General features: G+C 47.4%; 1 pseudogene across 1 annotated transcript in view; it reads right to left on the reverse strand.

Annotated features, from left to right (window-relative positions):
- Positions 1 to 2830: 2830 nt before the first annotated feature.
- Positions 2831 to 20253, reverse strand: part of LOC143988779 (alpha-1,4-N-acetylglucosaminyltransferase-like) — a 172245-nt pseudogene continuing 154822 nt past the window's right edge. Inside the window, exon 3 of the transcript XR_013276910.1 lies at positions 2831 to 4113. The product of XR_013276910.1 is annotated as an alpha-1,4-N-acetylglucosaminyltransferase-like (transcript). The remainder of the gene's footprint in view (positions 4114 to 20253) is intronic.

Here is a 20253-nt window from a genome sequence, read left to right on the forward strand (position 1 = left end):
GGGAGAAAGAGGGTGAGCGAGAGGGGAGAGAGAGGGGTATGGAGGGGGAGAGGAGAGGTAGAGAGAGAGAGAAAAAGAGAGAGGGGGAGAGAGGAAGGGGGGAAAGAGAGAGAGGGGGAGGTAAGAAAGAGGGGTGAGAGAGGGGGAGGGAGGGAGAGAGGGGGGAGGGGGAGGGAGAGAGAGGGAGCAAGAGGGGGAGGAGGAGCATGAGATTGTGAGTGAGAGGGGGAGGGAGAGAGGGGAGGAGAGAGAGAAGATGAGCCAGAGGGAGTGAGAGAGGGGTAGAGAAAGGGTGTGCAAAAGGGGGGAGAAAGAGGGTGAGCGAGGGGGGATAGAGAGGGGTATGGAGGGGGAAGAGAGAGGTAGAGAGAGAGAGAGATAAAAAGAGAGAGGGGGAGAGAGTGCAGGGGGTGAGGGCTGAGAGTGCGGTGGCGGGAGAGTGCTGAGGGCCAGAGAGAATTGTGAAAGGTGGAGAGCACAGGAGGAGTGGGGGCTGGAGAGGGAAGCAGAAAGAATTGGAGTGGGAGAGCAGGGGGTACTGGTGAAATGGGGCGGAGTCAGCGGGGGCTGCAGAGCAGGAGGGGTGGAGCCAGGGAGCACGAGGGGCTGGAGAGCAGGAGGGCGGAGCCAGGGAGCACACGGAAGGGCTAGATTTCGCTGGAGAGTAGGAGGGGCCAAGCAGGGGAGAACATGGAGGGGCCGTGCAGCACGGGGTTAGAGAAAAAGTTAGATAGGAGGAGCGGTGTGGAGACTGCACATAGTAAAATAGATTTTTCCATATTCCTCCATGCAGCCGCTTAATGATCACTTCTCCTCCTCCCCCTCCTGCAGACATTCAGCGGCTGCAGGAGGGATATGGAAAAATCAATTCCACTATGTGCAGTCTCCCCACCGCTCCTCCTATTCAGGCACACAAGGCAGGCTGCACTCACCTTCTCTCTGGTCGGCCAGGCAGCAGAGCTCCTTCCTCTTCTTCATAATCATGGGACAGCTCAGCTGGATAGCTTCAGTGACCCCCACACTGCTGAACCAATTAGGGGGCAGGTGCAGAGGAGAGGTCGGGAGAGTGACACAGGCTGAAGGAGCTTGCGGGTGCCACAAGTACATGCCGCACACATGCCTTGGAGCCCGCCATGTGCTGTAATCCAGCCGCTGCCGCCACCTAGAGGCCACTGTCCCACTCCCCACACTTGCTGCCATCGGACGTTCCGTGACATCAGCGTTTGATCACAGGCAAATTAGGCAGCCCGCGAGGCCCCTGCGAGTGCGGGGCCTTAGGCATTCACCTAATTTGCCTAATTAAAGAGCTTCTGCTTGTGAACTGCCCAGCTGATCAAGCAGGAGGATCGGTCTGTGTTTCAGAACATTCAAAGCCTGCCTGCAGTAGGGTCTGTGTGTGACAGACTGCGGCCTGCAAGGCACAAAGAGGAATCGTTTGGCCTCTGAGGAGTTCCAGAGCACAGTCAGTGGGACCAGTGTGCAGATGGACCAGAGGATCCAAGATTTATAAAGGTTTTTTGAATTTCAGTTACATCAGCCATCAGAAGGAGCGGTGCGGTGTGACGGGGCCCAGCTTGGATGGGACTTATATACCAGGAAAGGAGCCTTGCAAGCATCTGGGCCTGTTGTGGTGAGCGGACACTTGCCCAGATCGACATAGTGTACTGTTGCCATGATATTTAGTTACAGACCGCTGGTGGGACTTGTAGTCCCACAGAAGTGTTCTCATTCATCCATAGCTTGCAAACATTGGAATTTCAGGGTTGCCTTCCCTGTGCTATAAAGTTAATGCTGCATCACAACCACTGCTAAGAAGAAAGTATTACCAGTGACTTCTGTTTTGTAAGTACACTATTATCAGCACATCACCTATCATACAGTTTGCTGTCCACTTGTATTTTCCTGTTGGATTTACAAATACTGCAGTCTAATAACCTGAGCTAGCTGAAGAGGAAGTAGACAAGAGACTTGCTATTAAACAGCACAACATCGCTTTGTAGAGCGAACAGTGTATTGCAACCTAGGGGGAGCCCTTGAGTATATTATACAAAGTTAAATTGTATTGTGCTGTCCTATGTTCATAGCATTGTGCTGCAGAATTGGTATGTGTGTGTGCTCGGAGTTTTCAGTGGAGAGGTGCTCAATATAGCTGCTGATTGGTATTGGGTACCTGTCCCACTGTGCACCTGTTTGCATACACTATCTATGATGATCCTTGAATACAGTTTCACATTTACATTGACTGTTATATTGCCATTTACTGTCTCTGAGTCATCACACTGTTAATTGTGTTAAACTTTCACCCCAGTAAACTTTCAGATGGTTAATTGATACCCTCCCTGTGTGAGATTCTATCTATTATTACAGCTGGTGAAGTGATGAGTACCAAGGTGACAGTAAATATACTGTGTGTTGTACCATTACTGTATTTTTCCTTACTGGTAGGTCTCACACTAACATCACCATACAGGTGTGCCAGAGGAGTTGAGTCTGTTCTTGGGGTTGATAGGCAGAGTACAGGATTATACATTCATCAGAAGCATCTAGGGGGGTAGTGCTAGTAGAAGTATGTTAGTAGAAGTTTGGTGAGTGTTGTTTCTCGTTTTTCATTTTGCGCTTTTCATTTCGCTCATTTCAGTTAGTTTCTGAACGGCCATTCGTCAACCAGCCATGTTGCGGAATCATTATTTTTTTGGTTGAATAATGATTTGATTTGGTATATCTTCTATATTTTTGGATGCATAGAATACACTTTTTGGTTAAGTTCTATTGGCAGATAGCATGTCTAATTTTTTTTTATAGCACAATAAAAAAATTGTGGGGACTAATACTTGGCTATGTGTTTTATTTCAAATGACAAATTTGGGAGCCGGCAGTTACATTTTGAAAAGATACAATGTAAAATTGACAAGGGACACCAACATAGTTGTATATTTGATCTTAAAAACTATGGGACAACGGTGTTATGTAGGCTTGTCCAAATAAAAAAAAAAGCATAATAATATTATTTTTGATATCACTAGAAAAAAAAGCATTTGAAAATTTGTTTGCAACAACTCCATCAGTATCACCAGCAAAGTTCATTATTACCCCATTAAAGAAGAGGAGAATGTGGCTACATTTCAAGATTTCATAATTTGCCACGTCACAAATGTTAATTCTCCAATACGAATGCTAGTTTACAAGTCCAACCACTTCTGGCACGTCCTAGCTTCCGAGCATGTGTGTTTGTACTTTGGACTTTTGTCCGACAACAGACATTTGTCTGCGGAAAAATTTAAAACCTGCGATTCAACAATTATATGATGGAGCATACACACGGTCGGACTTTCCACCAACAGCCTATCATCATACATTTCCCATTGGAAAATCTGATCGTGTGTATGAGGCTTTAGAGTGGTGGTGGGGGGAGAGGGTTAATAAAAAATCTTTATTGTTTTTTTTTTTGTTTGTTTTTTTACCAAGGTGTACTTGTGATTTTCATATTTATGCCTCTAATGCATAAAAAAGACAGTAATTTCACTTTATACCAAGGTCCCTTTTCCAGTTAATTGAGCATATACTGAAGGGCAATTATTTTGGTATAGATGCTCCACCAATGTGTTACTTCCAGGGACCATTGTCCTATGATCCCCTCGATTTGCATAATTCCAGAGGTGCAGCGCATAACATGTGTCAAATGTCGGTTCTTTGTCCCAAACCTCATAGTACCGTTTGAATGATTCAGGTCCAATAGGATAAAAATGTTCAGGAGTTTAGGATAGTGATATTGCCACACATACAATCCTCTTTTCCAGTATAGGGAGACATATTACAAAACTGATTTCGAATACGAGTAAACAAAAGTGGCCCTTGGTAGCCCCATATTTCACCACGATAATTTTTAACAAAGTCTTCCATACATTTCCAGGTGAACATATGGTTTGAAGAGAAACCTACAACAGCATTGCTAGAATACTGCTTTGACTCTGCAGCTAGAAAGTTGTGATGTGGTATGGGTCGAAGTGATATGAAATCGGTGTCCATGTAAATGCCACCATGTTTCCAAAGCAAAGCTAGCCTGCAAGCATCAGAGCTGACATGGGCCCAGTATATTTCTTTTGCTGGATCAACCTGCAAGCAAAAATTGAGAGCCAATTAGAAATAAGTAAAAATAAATAGGTAAATAACAGTTTTCCAGTATTTGAAATATATTCATAGCTAAAATGTATCTTTGCACTTTTTAGTTTTGACCAAGTAGATCTTTTCCTTTGTGTATAATAGGACTAGGAATACTTTAAAGTGGTGTTACCACAAAAAAAAAAAAAAAAAAATTGCTTAAAATTCATAAAAAAATAAAAATGATTGGAAAAAAAATAACAATTTTACTCACCTCTAAATGCCTGTTGCTAGGGGGTCCCTTGTAGTCTGCCTCCTTCATTGCCCGGGCTGGTGACATCAATTCCCCTCGCACCGCACAGTCATCTGGGACCTGTCAGATGACTGTGCGGCTTATCATGGCGCGCGGCGCCGCGCACGCATGCGCAGTGGGTGCCCAGTTGTGAAGCCGGGTGCCCACATTTAGAATGCTGGCGCCGCGATTGAAGTAGGGAACGAGGGGGGCTTCATTCCTCCACATTGCTGGAGCCTGGGACAGGCAAGTGTCTGATTATTAAAAGTCAGCAGCTGCAGTATTTGTAGCTGCTGACTTTTATTTTTATTTTATTTTTTTTTTTTTTTTTTTTTAGGGGGCACCCCACTTTACGTTGAGAATATTAGGAATACTAAAAGTTGCTGACACATAAAAAGTGCAGGCATGTACCCTGGAGTTGTCCCAGCACCTGACTCTGGCACCTTACAGAAAGAGTACATGTAGCATGTGCCTCAAGCAGTGTTCAAAAATTTGCTAACAGGAAGTCGTTTCATGGCTAAAGAGACATAAAAAGTCTTTTCCACTAAAAAATAAACATCTGCTATCATTGTTTTTTTTGTTTTTGTTTTTAATCTTTAATTCTGCTTTTAGTAAGGTGACCAGATTTTTAAAATTAAATCCAGGGACATATTATTATTTTTTTTAATTGGCAAATGGTAATCTATTTTATGAGAATATTTCCTTAAATCACAGTATCTCACAATAGTGAGTACACCCCTCACATTTTTGTACAGATTTTATTCTATCTTTTCACGTGACAACACTGAAGAAATTACACATTGGTACAATGTAAAGTAGTGAGTGTTCAGCTTGTATAACAGTTTAAATTTGCTGTCCCCTCAAAGTAACTCAACACACAGCCATTAATGTCTAAGCTACTGGCAACAAAACTGAGTTCACCCCGAAGTGAAAATGTCCAAATTGGACCCAATGTGTCAATATTTTGTGTGGCCAATATAAACCAGTATGCTCAAAAATGTAAACATGGCAAGCATTGACAGCGCTAATTATAGACATACTACTGACAGAGCAAGTTAATGTCACATAAGGTGCTAGAAAACAAGACAAAGGAAAATATGTGAATTGAATGCTGTAAAACTACAAAAATAGATAAGCAAATAAATCCACTCCAGTGTCCAATGATACACTATAAATCAGTGTCCATATCAGAAAGTGATGTTATATACCCATCCACCGAAAGAAAGTTCCTTAAGGCAGGTAATCATATCCACTAATTACTGCTGGAATTGATTTTTAATAATCATAGAAGCAGTGTTCCAAATGTTGCAGCTATTTATTCCTCCACCAGTGCACCAGGTGATTCCCCTTTTGTGTGTGAGCTTACCAGAAATATAAGCCAACTGAGCCTATCTCAATTTCAACCACTAGAGGCTGCTGCATCTCGTAGTAGGCTCTGGGAATCCGCTTGGACGGGTCAGTGTATTAAAATGAATGGATCGTGCAAAGATACAAAGGAAAGATCTCAGTATGGGTAAAAAACGCCACAGAGATCACCGTTGTTTGGGGCCTCCCCTGGATCCAGCAACAAAGGATGATATCTCTCAAAATGGTGTATTACGAATGATAAGTGAAAAGAAAAAAAATACTGCACTCCTAACAACAAAAAATAAAAATGAAAGCTACACAAGCAGCAGCTACTAAAGTGTGATAAGCATCAAAAATGCAAAGAAAAAAGAAAAATGTAGCTGCACTAACAATGATTATCCCCCTTATATGGAAGAGCCCTGGGGCCATCAAAAATTTTTTTTTTTGTCAGAATTCTGAGTTTGAAAGTCAGAATTCTGACTTTGAATCTCAGAATTCTGACTTTAAAACTCAGAATTCTGACTTTGAATCTCAGAATTCTGACTTTCAAACTCAGAATTCTGACTTTTAATCTCAGAATTGACTTTCAAAGTCAGAATTGTAAATTTAAATTTTTACATTTTTTTTTACAGAATTCTGAGTTTGAAAGTCAGAATTCTGAGTTTCAAAGTCAGAATTCTGAGATTAAAAGTCAGAATTCTGACTTTCAAACTCAGAATTCTGACTTTCAAAGTCAGAATTCTGAGTTTTAATCTCAGAATTCTGAGTTTGAAAGTCAGAATTCTGACTTTTAATCTCAGAATTCTGACTTTTAATCTCAGAATTCTGAGATTCAAAGTCAGAATTCTGAGTTTATAAATATAGTAGTCTCTATTAAGAAGATTTTAGGACCAATGAGCAATAATGTAGTAACACCCACGACTAAAAACCCGACCCATTGGTAGAATGCGGCACGCAAAATTGAGCTTGCCCAAGACAGCTTGTAACACTCTCAACTGAACTTTTCGCAATCCCAGTAAGCCTGCCATCTCTTTCTTCAAATCCTACAGCTTAGCTTCCGGTAAACGGCATTCCATTGCCTCCAAATCAAGGACAATGCCCAAAAACGTGATGACCGTACGAGGTCCCTTTGTCTTCTTAGGTGCCAATGGAATGCCAAATCTATCTGCGATATGTTGCAACGTTTCCAACAATACCGCACATACCCTAGAAGCCGATGGCCCTATGCATAGTAAATCATCTAGGTAGTGAATTATCGAATTTACCCTGACACATCCCGAATGGCCCACTTCACAAAGGAGCTGAATTGTTCGAATAGTGAGCATGATACAGAGCAGCCCATCGGTAAGCATTGGTAGACGTAAAAGCCGTTTCGCCCAATGACACCCCAACAGCCGAAAACTCTCTGGGTGAACAGGCAAAAGCGGAAAGCCGATTCTGCATCCGCCTTGGCTAACAAAGCCCCCTTCCAGTATTTGCGCACCCAGAGAACCGCTGCATCAAAATAAGTGTACGACACAGAGCATGCCTCAGCACCAATAGCATCATTCACCGATCCCTCTTTTCGAAAAGACAAGTGGTGAATGAGCCTAAACGCATTGGGCTCCTTTTTTGGCACTACCCCCAATGGGGATACCACCAAATCATCCCACGGAGGGGCCAGGAAAGGGCCCACTCATCCTGCCCAACATGACCTCCTTCTGTAGTTTCTCTGAAACTACATCTGGATGTTGCATGGCTGACTTTAGGATGGGCGACACCAGGGGAATTACCTCCAACGAACAGGGAATCCTAAATCCTACCGTAAAACCTGCTTCCTATAACTGGGTCGCTTTCCTATCTGGCTACCTACTGAGAAATGGCTGCATCCTTTCCACCATCACTGGGGTCTTCCCTCTTCTTGCTAAAGTCTCCAGCACGGCCCTTTACTTGTTTGAAGCATCTGGACACCGGATGTGCGCCCCCACATCCCGAACACTCGTGCTTGTACATACAAGTGCCTCCGAATTTACAGGTCCCTGAATTGTATTGCCAACAAACCCCTTTCTTGTTTCCAGCCAGTTGTCCCTGGGCCTTAAGTCCCCCCCCTTGAAAAAACTGACCAGGGGCCCTCACCATCGTCATCAAACGCATCCACAAGCTGATGTCCTTGTGGTCCCATCTCAAGGACATCAGCTGCTGCCCGCACCACTCTTCGCTGCCAGGATTGCTCGTCATAGCGCAGCCATGCTATCCTGCCATACACCCGATACGCTTCTCCTATAGAATCCTGGTAACAAAATAACACCAAACAATGTTCAGGGGTTCTTTTCCCCAATGTCACCAATAGCCATAATAGCAAACGCTTGCAACCAATTGGCAAATGTCCTAGGGATCAGCCTGTACATCCGCTTCTACTCGTCCTCCTTCTTAGAGTCATCTGGTATTACCTTGTACAGATTGAACGTCTCTAACGGCAGCAGTGAAAATATCTCCACATACTCACCCTTCCACAGCTTCTCCCTCACCTCCTGCTTCAGATGGGCCACCAACGGTCCCTCGTAGCAAGCATAGATTTCACACTTCATGGCATCCGCCAACCAGGGGAGGACTGTTCGGGAGAAGGCCATGCAAAGGTTGGTTTCTCAGCAGGAGCTTGGAGGCTAAGTTGAAAGACTCCAAGCGAATCTGGTCTCGTATGGTATCGCCGGACCAGCTGCAATATACTGCTACCGTATGAGGGTTCTCTGAGTTGTCTACGTCTTTCAGTTTTATTCAAGTGTTCTATAACAAGTCGGTGGCAGAGACTTTATTCAAGTGATCTACAACAAGTCTGTGGCAGAGACTTTGTTTGATTTAAGCATCCTGTTGGCTGCTAGGTCTGGTGAGAGAAGGTCTATCCGATAAGGGTGAGGATCTAGCTGTGAATGGCTTTTCTCTGGATTTCCTAATGTGAGAGACTCCTTTGTCTGTTTGATTTAGTTCAAAAGTACCTGGATTTTCCTACCTAAACCCTCTAACCCTATTTTGAGAGATTGTGTTTGTTTCCTCTTTTTTGCAAATAAAAATCCCTTAAGTGGATCTGGCGTCAGTCTCTGCAGTTCTTAGGCCATCTACCTCGGAAAACCCCTAGACATACACGAGGTCAAGATGGTAATGGTAAGCCTAATTAAATCAGCCGCTCCTTCGGGGGTCAGTGCCTCCTACTGTAAAATTTAAACCGCTCTGCGATTTCTAATGGCTTTGGTCTGTAGTGCTCATGTAGCCTCTGAATTAACTCAGGCAGGGGCTTAGAGGCCGGCTTGTCTGGAGAAATTAAGTCTTTGAGAGTGCCATATGCAACTTGACCCAATGCTGTGAGGAAAACTGCAACTTTCTTTTCTACAGCCACACTATTTGCTTCCATATACTGCTCCAGCCTCTCTAACCAGGAGCACCATGATTTAGCAGCAGGATGAAATGGTTGAATAAACCCTATGAAAGCCATGTGTGCTAAAATCCCATCCTCGTCGCCACTGTTGTGCCCTTTTGACACAGGGTCTCTCAGGGTGTTGCTAGCAATGCTGCCAGTGTCTGCTCAGCAAGTTACACACACAGGCTGGATGCACTTCTTAAAGAGGAGCTGCACCTAAAAAAAATAATATTAAAAGCCAGCAGCTATATTGCAGCTGCTGACTTTTAATAATATCACACTTACCTGTCCCAGGTTCCAGCGATGTCGGCGGCAGATGACGAGCGATCGATCGTCTCGCTGCAGCCACCGCCGCCATCCTCTGTCAGGGAATCGGGAAGTGAAGCATGAGGGCTTCACTGCCCGGTTCCCTACTGCGCATGCGCGAGTTGCGCTGCGCTTCTCTTATGGTCCCCCGCTGTGTCTCTGGGAACTGTGTGTTTCCCAGAACACAACGGGGGGGGGGCGGAGCGATGCGGGGGTCTGCGGCGGTCTGTCCGGAAGTGGGTGCAGTTACCTGGATTATCCAGGTAACTGCACCCCCCTCCCCCCGAAAGGTGCCGATTGTGGCACCGGAGGGGGGAGGGATAATACTAGCGGAACTTCCCCTTTAGGGTGAAGAACCGCTTTAAACAGGGAAGAGTTTATTACTCACTCAGAAAGCAATGTACATTCTTACATGGAGGAGTCATATACAACAGATCCCTCTAAGTATCATGCTGCTGCTTCCAGTCCCACACACACTGTAACTGACTTCCTGGTACAGCCCCCCCCCCCCCCCAGCATGCATCAGGAGAAAGGGGTTAAGGGTCACAGTGATTCTGCATAAACATTACATATATCAATGGCGGCTGGTGAAGTTTTAGGATGGGGGGCGCCAGACCCTGCCCTTCCTTTTGACCCCTCCCACTTGGTGAAAACGGGCGTGGTTTCAGTGAAATAGTGGGCGTGGCTCTAAGGTGGTGTGGTTAGTGTCTGAGATGAACGAGGGATGGAGGGAGAGGGAGAGAGGGATGGAGGGACAGCAGGCCCAGATCCTACACAACAATAGAAATATTTGTATTCTAGAAAGTTTAACAATCAGCAGATAAAGATATTCCAAACACCTGGTGTTAGCACTTCAATCATCCCTGCACCATAGTTGTTATGGTATCAGGATGATTGAAGCGCGTTATTTATATTATAATATTGTAATATAAAATGAAATCATTCAACTCACCATCATGCAGAATCAGTGGGAGCCCTGAGCATGTCACTAACCACGTCGCTTGCCACCAGATGCCACCAGGTTCCCCAGCGGAGTCCGTACTCACATGCAGCCTGTGTCCCACCAAATGCAGCAGCATGTGTCACCATCAATTGCAGCAGCATGTGTCACCACCAAATTGCAGCAGCATGTGTCACCACCAAATTGTAGCAGCATGTGTCACCACCAAATTGCAGCAGCATGTGTCACCATCAGTTGCAGTAGCATGTGGCCCACCAAATTGCAGCAGCATGTGTCCCACCAAGTTGCAGCAGCATGTGTCATCACCAAATTGCAGCAGCATGTGTCCCACCAAATTGCAGCAGCATGTATCCCACCAAATTGCAGCAGCATGCATCACACCAAATTGCAGCAGCATGTGTCCCACCAAGTCGCAGCAGCATTTGTCACCACAAATTGAAGCAGCATGCATCCCACCAAATTGCAGCAGAATGCGTCCCACCAAGTTGCAGCAGCATGCATCCCACCAAGTTGCAGCAGCATGTGTCCCACCAACTTGCAGAAGCATGTGTCCCACCAACTTGCAGCAGCATGTGTCCCACCAACTTGCAGAAGCCTCACATCAAACGCCCCCTCCCCCTTACTTATCTTGTGGTGTGTCCTGTGGATAGGGTTGCCACCTTTTCTTCAAACTAAACCCGAACACTTTAACAGCGCACGGCAAATTTTTACCTCTCCTTAGAGACCCCCATTAGAACAGAGTGGCCTTATATCAGCACCCTATTAGATTAAAGACCCCCATTATATGAGAGTCCCTTTATATCAGTGCCCCCTAAAGACTTCAATCAGTTTAGGAATCCCCCTTTCACATTAAAGTCCCATTTAGATCAGGAGTCCCCCTTCATTTAGGTTTCGGGAGTCTGGAGTCCCCCTTTACACCAGGAGTCACCCTTTACATTAGGAGCACTGTACTGAGCATCAATGGTCCCCCTCATATCAGAGTGTGACAGGAGGGTGGTGCAGTGTGTGACAGGAGGGTGGTGCAGTGTGTGACAGGAGGGGAGGGTGCAGCGTGTGACAGGAGGGGAGGGTGCAGCGTGTGACAGGAGGGGAGGGTGCAGAGTGTGACAGGAAGGGAGGGTGCAGAGTGTGACAGGAGCGGAGGGTGCAGAGTGTGACAGGAGCGGAGGGTGCAGAGTGTGACAGGAGCGGAGGGTGCAGGAGGGGAGGTGGTGCAGAGTGTGACAGGAGGGGAGGTGGTGCAGAGTGTGACAGGAGGGGAGATGGTGCAGAGTGTGACAGGAGGGGAGATGGTGCAGAGTGTGACAGGAGGGGAGATGGTGCAGAGTGTGACAGGAGGGGAGGTGGTGCAGAGTGTGACAGGGGAGGGGGCAGAGTGTGACAGGGGAGGGGGCAGAGTGTGACAGGAGGGGAGGTGGTGCAGAGTGTGACAGGAGGGGAGGTGGTACAGGAGGGGAGATGGTGCAGAGTGTGACAGGAGGGGGGGCAGAGTGTGACAGGAGGGGGGCCAGAGTGTGACAGGAGGGGGAAAGAGTGTGACAGGAGGGGGGTAGAGTGTAACAGGAGGGGGGAAGAGTGTGACAGGAGGGGGGGAAGAGTGTGACAGGAGGGGGGGAAGAGTGTGACAGGAGGGGGGGCAAAGTGTGACAGGAGGGGGGGCAGAGTGACTGTAGGACACACACTATACATTGGGCACTGTGTAGAAGAGTCAGCAACCTGCTGTTGCAGTGTATATAGTTCCTGCAATGGGTGGGTGGGAGCAGCCTAAGAGCAGCGGGGGACTCTCTTACCTTACAAGCTGGACAGGAGCAGCATGGCTGAAGACAAGACGTGGGAGGCGGAGTTAGGACGCGGGGCTGCTTTGCACAGAGGTACAGTCAAGCAGACAGGAGCAGCATGGCTGAAGGAAAGAAGCGGGAGCCGAATTTGGGGGCGGAGATAGGAGGCGGAGCTGCTCTGCACGGAACGATCATGCTGCCAAGTAAGTATCACACAGGGCTAAGCACTTACTGTACACACACAGTAAAGAAAAGCCTCACCCATACAAAACCCTCAATTCTCACCCACCCATCATCATCCAGCAGCCTGTCCCACCTTCTTCTGAATGACACTTTTCCCACTTCCCCTCTCAACTGACAGCAGTGTGTCCGGGTGTCAGGCACACTGAAAACTGGACATGTGTGTCAAAATCCGGACTGTCCGGGTGAAAACCGGACAGGTGGCAACCCTACCTGTGGAGAGGTCCGTCCTCTCATACTTCCTGTTTCTTCTCTCCTGGGTGCAACTGGAGAGAGAAAACAGGAAGTGACATCAAACTCAGATGTCAATCAAACTGCCCGGCCATAGTAATATATACTACGAATGGGCGGAAGCTACTCAGAGCTTCAGAAAGCACTGTAAGGTGGGCTAAATGCCCACAAATTAAGTGCCATGTCTACAAGCTCGTGATTGCATAGACGTGGCGTTTCCCATAGGTGCATTGTGTCCAGCATCGGACTGTGTCCGGCGTCCGAACACAGTGCACTTAAGGACCTTTTTTATGAAAGCGACAGCTTTAAAAAAATTATTTTTTGATTTTTTACTTTTTTTTGACTGCCTGGAGGGGGGAGGGGGCAGCACCCAGGCGCCCCTATGAACGGGCCACCCCTGATATATATATATATATATATATATATACACATATATGTACCGTATCTATCGGCGTATAACACGCCCCCCAAGTTTAGGAGGGAGTTTTAAGGAAAAAAACTTTTAGGAGGGAAGTTTAAGGGAAAAAAAAAAAATTACATTTATATGCCCATCAATGTCATCTGCAGCCTTGTCCACCATTGCAGCCTTGTCCACCATTGCAGTCTTATGCAGCCTTGTCCACCATTGCAGCCTTATGCAGCCTTGTCCACCATTGCAGCCTTATGCAGCCTTGTCCACCAGTGCAGTCTTGTCCCCCATTGCAGCCTTATGTAGTCTTGTCCCCCATTGCAGTCTTGTCCCCCATTGCAGCCGTGTCTATTTTATTTTTTTTAAATGCCACCGCCGAGATACAGAGCCGGATGTGTATCTCGGCGGCGTGCGGTAGTTCTCGGCGGGCCTCCGGCCGCCTTCGGCTCTTCTCGACAGCTTTCGGCCGCCTTCGGCTCTTCTCGGCAGCTTTCGGCCCCTGAGAAGAGCCGAAGGTGGCCGAAAGCTTCCGAGAACGGCCGAAAGCCGCCGAGAAGAGCCGAAGGTGGCCGAAAGCTTCCGAGAACAGCCGAAGGCAGCCGAAAGCTTCCGAGAACGGCCGAAGGAGGCCGAAAGCTGCAGAGAAGAGCCGAAGGCGGCCGAAAGTCGCCTTGAAGAGCCGAAGGCGGCTGAAAGCCGCCCAGAGGCTCAGAATTTCGGGGGATCGGCATATAACAACGTATAACACGCACCCATGATTTCCCCTGCTTTTAAGGGGAAAAACGTGCGTATTATACGCCGATAAATACGGTATATATGTATATATATATATATATATATATATATATATATATATATATATATATATATATATATATATACACCGATCAGCCATAACATTATGACTACTGAGAGGTAAAGGGAATATGTTGTTACAATGGCATCTGAAAATTGGCGGGATATATTAGGCAGCAAGTGAACATGTTGTCCATGAATTTGATGTGGTGAAAGCAGAAAAAAAAGGGCATCGCAGTTTGTGGTGTACGGGGCTGTGAAGCCCATGGTGACCGATGTCCACAGCCAAAAGCTTCTACAATGGTCATATGAACATCAGTGGACTATGTAAGAAATGTAAGAAAGTGGCATGGTCTGATGAATCATGTTTTCTTTTACATCATGTAGCTGGTTGGATGCGTGTGCGTCACTTACTTTGGGAAGAGATGGGGCCAGAATGCGGTATAAGAAGGCAAGTTGGCAGAGGCAGTGTGATGTTTTGGGTAATGTTCTGCTGGGAAACCTTGGCACCTGCCATTCATGTGAATGTTACTTTGTTGTCCATGCCTCAGGGCTGTTTTAGCAAAAGGGGGCCATACTCAATATTAGGTGGGTGGTCATAATGTTATGGCTGATTGTGTATATATACATATGTAGCACTGACTCCCGAAGAAGCGGCTGGTTTTAATGGGCTTACCGTTACCTTCTTCACCTCAATTTGCGTCTAGGGGTTTCCCGTGGTAGATGACCCATAAACTACAGAGACTGACGACAGATCCGCTCAAAGGGATTTTTATTTTCAAAAACGTAGTTAGCAACAGTCTCTCAGTATAGGATCGGAGGGTTAGGTGAAAAGTCCAGGTACTCTTAGTGTCAAAGTCAGTATATAAGAACTTTTTTTTTAACAATAAATTTTTTATTAAAGTATTTAGAAGATATACAAATTTTCTCCATAGACAGAGTATAAACAGTGCATCTTAACAAATAAACCGCATTTGTTCATGTTCAAATGGCCTAAGCGGCCATACTAGATCTATCTGATACAGTTCAAATCTTGGTGAAACTTCAATCATGGTAGAATGATATTAACCCCACCTTCAATTCTTATATAGTGGAAGAACTGGGTGTCCCCCGACCCCACACCCCAACTGGGATCACACTGTGTAGGGCCAAGAGGACTCCCCACCCCTCCAGTTGCCTTTAGTGTTCTATTGGTTGTGTAAAACCTTGTGACTGATAACCTTCAGTATCTTCGACCTTGTATCGAATGTGGGAGCAAATGCAGTACGATTTGAACCAAATTCAATACAGATTTGCAAAAACAAGAGATAGAATAAAAACACTGAAAAAGGAAAATAAAAAATAAAATAAAAATACACAGTCTTTTGTGTCCGTTGTTGGTGTGTAATTCACATCTATTGCCCAAGTAATCAAAAGCCCTTTTAGGGATGTTGCTCTGGTCTGTACCAGTCAGTCCACGGTTTCCATTGTGCCTGTGCCATCGGATATTTTCCTTGGGATGAGGCAAACAGAATTTCATACGTAGCATGAATATTAGTGGTAGCTAATATTTCTCCCAGATCAGGGGGATTGTGATCCCTCCAGTGTCTCATGATCACCAGCCTAGTGCTCAGTAAGATGTGTGTAGCTATTACTCTTGCTTGTTTGGGTAGTGTATCTAAGTCAAGTGAGAGAATGGCCATACCAGGGTGTTTGGGTATTTGTAGCTGTAGTATTTTCTCAATCGTATAGAACACTTTATCCCAGAGTGTTTGAATGCTAGTGCATTCCCACAAAATGTAAAAGAGGGTGCCTACACATCCGCACTGCCTCCAACACAGTGGGGATGTTCGGTTATCGAACTTGAACACTCTGTATGGGGTTAAATACCACCTCAGGAGTATTTTTTGTGTCAGTTCCCATAGGTTGATACACATGGTGACAGAGTACATAAATTGAAGTGCCTGTTGCCATTTATCTGATGAGTATTGGGATCCCCAGTCACGTTCCCATAATATTAGGCGGCGTACACACGCGGGGACTGTCTGCCGAAACTAAGTTCGTCAAACAGTCCGCTCAAACTTTTGAATGAACGAACACGCCCACACACGGCACTTTTTGAGCGGAAAAATACGGCAAACTTTGTTCGTCGTACTAAGTCCGCGCAACTTTTGAAATGAGCGGACTCGCCCACACACGAGGCAACAGTCCGCTCATTTCGAGCGCGTGTGCAGGTAGGCGGGGCCCGCGACGGAGACGTCGTGGGCTCCGCCGCCTGGAATGGACTTAAAGGGGAACCCCAACGCCGAAAAAAATCGGCGTGGGGGTCCCCCCAAAGTCCACAACAGACCCTTGTCCGAGCACGCTACCCGGCCGGCCAGGAAAGGGGGGCGAGCGAGCGCGCCTCCCCTCCTGAGCCGTACCAGGCCGCGTGCCCTCAACATGGAGGGTGCCCTGGGGAAGGGGGGGCCGCGCGGCCCCCCCACCCCAAAGCACCTTGTCCCCATGTTGATGAGGACAAGGGCCTCTTCCCGACAACCCTGGCCGTTGGTTGTCGGGGTCTGCGGGCGGGGGGCTTATCGGAATCCGGGAGCCCCCTTTAATAAGGGGGCCCCCGGATAACGGCCCCCCACCCTATGTGAATGAGTATGGGGTACAATGTACCCCTACCCATTCACCTGTAAAATAAAAGTACCCCAAAAAAAAACACAACACACGAGATAAAATATTTTATTGCACAGCTCCGGGGGTCTTCCGTCTTCGGGGGTCTTGTCCCCCTCTTCGGTTCTTCTGCCGGGCCACCGCGCCTTCTTATAGCTCTTTTGCAGGCGGTGGCCCGGTCTTCTGTCGCCGCCTTCCGTTCTTCTGTCGCCGCCTTCCGTTCTTCTGTCGCCGCCTTCCGTTCTTCTGCCGGGCCACCGCGCCTTCTTATAGCTCTTTTAGAGGCGGTGGCCCGGTCTTCTGTCGCCGCTGTCGCCGCCGCCTTCCGTTCTTGTTCTTCTTGTTCTTCTTGTTCTTCTCCAGGAGATGTTGACACGTCGCTCTCTCCGGCTGGAATGCCAGAGCCGCGCTGAGCGGCCACTTATATAGTGACAATGGGGCGGTGTCACATGGTATATGTCACATGGGTTGGTCACATGGTGACCTCGCCCCCTTACGATGTCATAGTCCCCATGTGACATCAACCCATGTGACCAACCCATGTGACATATACCATGTGACACCGCCCCATTGTCACTATATAAGTGGCCGCTCAGCACGGCTCTGGCATTCCGGCCGGAGAGAGCGACGTGTCAACATCTCCTGGAGAAGAACAAGAAGAACAAGAAGAAGAACAAGAACGGAAGGCGGCGGCGACAGTGGCGACAGCGGCGACAGAAGACCGGGCCACCGCCTGCAAAAGAGCTATAAGAAGGCGCGGTGGCCCGGCAGAAGAACCGAAGAGGGGGACAAGACCCCCGAAGTCGGGAGAAGAGGCCGGCGGCGGGGAGGAAGAAAGCCGGACTCCTCCGCTAGCAAAAGAGCTACAAGAAGATAGCGGAGGAGTCCGGCGAGAAGACCCCCGAAGACGGAAGACCCCCGGAGCTGTGCAATAAAATATTTTATCTCGTGTGTTGTGTTTTTTTTTGGGTACTTTTATTTTACAGGTGAATGGGTAGGGGTACATTGTACCCCATACTCATTCACATAGGGTGGGGGGCCGTTATCCGGGGGCCCCCTTATTAAAGGGGGCTCCCGGATTCCGATAAGCCCCCCGCCCGCAGACCCCGACAACCAACGGCCAGGGTTGTCGGGAAGAGGCCCTTGTCCTCATCAACATGGGGACAAGGTGCTTTGGGGTGGGGGGGCCGCGCGGCCCCCCCTTCCCCAAGGCACCCCCCATGTTGAGGGCACGCGGCCTGGTACGGCTCAGGAGGGGGGGCGCGCTCGCTCGCCCCCCTTTCCTGGCCGGCCGGGTAGCGTGCTCGGACAAGGGTCTGTTGTGGACTTTGGGGGGACCCCCACGCCGATTTTTTTCAGCGCTGGGGTTCCCCTTTAAGTCCATTCCAGGCGGCGGAGCCCGCGACGTCTCCGTCGCGGGCCCCGCCTACCTGCACACGCGCTCAAAATGAGCAGACTTCCCTCCGAGCGGGAACAGTTTGCTCATTTCGAAAGTAGCCTACACACGGGCGGACTGTTCGCTCAAACCAAGTTTCAGCGGACAGTTTTTCGGAATTTCCGAAAAACTTTGTTCGTCAAACTGTCCGCTGAAACTGTCCACTGAAGCCCACACACGAGCGGACTGTCCGCTGAAACACTGTTCAGCGGACAAAGTTGAGCCAACAGTCCGCCCGTGTGTACGCGGCCTTAGAGCTTTTGGTGAACGATAATTTATCGTTTAATAAATTGTAGAACAGGGAAATTATTTTAATGTTGGTGGTTGTATTAGTAAAGTAGAGGAAGACCCTCCACGCTAGCTGAATCGAGATAGGGGAGTTATCCTTGAGAAAGTGTTATATTTGGGTATACCTATAATGGTTAGAGTCTTTAAGGTCAAATTCGATTTGTAGCGATCTGAACGTTTTCATAGAGGGTCCTATGAGTAGTTCAGTGATGCTATTAATCCCTTTCCTGACCCAATGCGTCACCTGGAGATCAGGTATGATCTCCGATAGGCATGCAAGAGGTATCTGAATTGAGGACAAAGGAGTGTTGGTGTGAGGAGTATCAAGTAAGCCCCTGTACACACGGTCGGAGATTTCCACAACCAAATCCGTCGGATTTTGCCCATCGGATTTTGTCCGTCGGATCTTGTCCGAAACTGTTGCATATACACGGTCGGACAAAGTTGGCGAAAAATCCGATCTTTCAGAACGCGATGACGTAATTTCATTACGATGGGACTACATTCAGGCTAGTAGCCAATAGCTTTGATGTAGGAATTTGATCTGAGCATGCGTGGCACTTGGTCCGATCAAAATTCTCTACACATGATCGGAGTATGTCCGACCGGCCCAGTTGGTCGGGAAATATTTCTAACATGTTGGAAAATTGGGTCCGACGGATATTCCGACGGAATCAGTCCGATGCATACCACACACAGTCGGATTATCCGACGACACGGTCCGATAGGACACATTCCGACGGATTCTCCGACCGTGTGTACAAGGGCTAAGAGTTTCCAGGCCTGTAAGGACACGCGGATTGTTGGGGCTAGGGAGACATTAGGCATCCGTTTGATAGTGCAAGCCATTAAGTAATTATAGGTGTTGGTGCCTGAAATCTGGAATTCCTCCAGCTCCTGCCATTTCGTTTTGGGTGAATTTGGAAACCACGATCTCAGTTGCGCGAGAATCGAGGCTATGTAGTAATCTTTAATCAGTACAATTCCCACCCCCCAGCTCTTCTCACCGCTATCAATTTCTTAAAGGCCCACCTTGCTTTCTTTCCTTTCCATAAGAATTTATTAATTATAGATTGCATTTTGGTAAAATATGAGTTTGGGGATCAGGATGGGCAATGCCCTGAATAGATAGATGATCTGTGGTAAGATCACCATTTTAAACGCTGCCAAACGCCCTGACCAAAGCAGCTCAGCCTTCGCTAGATCTTGAAGTGTTAACGGCAGAGAATTAAGAAAGGGCGTATAGTTGGCCGAGAAGAGTTCTCTAGTTGAAGCAGTCAGAAAGATTCCTAGGTATTTGACCCTATCTTTGCTCCAGGTGTATGGAAACCATGAACTGAGCTCTCTCTGTAAACCTGGTGGTATGCCCATTCCCAGTACGTAAGATTTGCTTTCATTTACCTTGTAATAAGATATTTTATTAAACATTTGTAGGACTGCATGTACCAAAGCCAGGGAAGTTTCAGGGTTTGTAAGCATCAGAATAATATCGTCTGCGAATAGGCTGATGACATGTTCAGATTTGTGGGTATGGAAGCCAGTAATGTCAGGATGCACTCTGATAAGGGTGGCTAAGGGCTCCAATATTAGGTTAAAAATTAAAGGGGAAAGCGGGCACCCCTGACGGGTGCCGTTAGTGATTTGGAACGGCATGGAGAGAATGCCCAAGGTGTACACTCGGGCAGAAGGCGTAGAGTATAGGGCCAATATCGCCTGCAGCATATATCCCTGAAAACCATATCCCCGCAGGACCATCTTCATGTAACCCCAATGCACCCGGTCGAAGGCCTTCTCCGCGTCCAATGCCAGCAGCAGAGAAGGCCTCCTCCCGGCCCCAGCCAGATGAACAATGTTCGTCAGTCGCCTGGTGGCGTATGAAGTTTGACGCCCCCTAGTGAAACCAGTCTGGTCTGGGTCTATTAGAAGTGGCAGAACATCTATCAGGCGGTGTGCTATCAGTTTAGCGTATAATTTCAGATCAGTGTTTAACAAGGAAATAGGTCTAAAATTTGCTGGTGTATTTGGCTCCTTCCCTGGCTTTG

The sequence above is a fragment of the Lithobates pipiens genome, unplaced genomic scaffold, assembly GCF_037356315.1.
Source record: "Lithobates pipiens isolate NorthernLeopardFrog02 unplaced genomic scaffold, aLitPip1_a1.2 Scaffold_18, whole genome shotgun sequence".
NCBI classification, from domain to species: domain Eukaryota; kingdom Metazoa; phylum Chordata; class Amphibia; order Anura; family Ranidae; genus Lithobates; species Lithobates pipiens.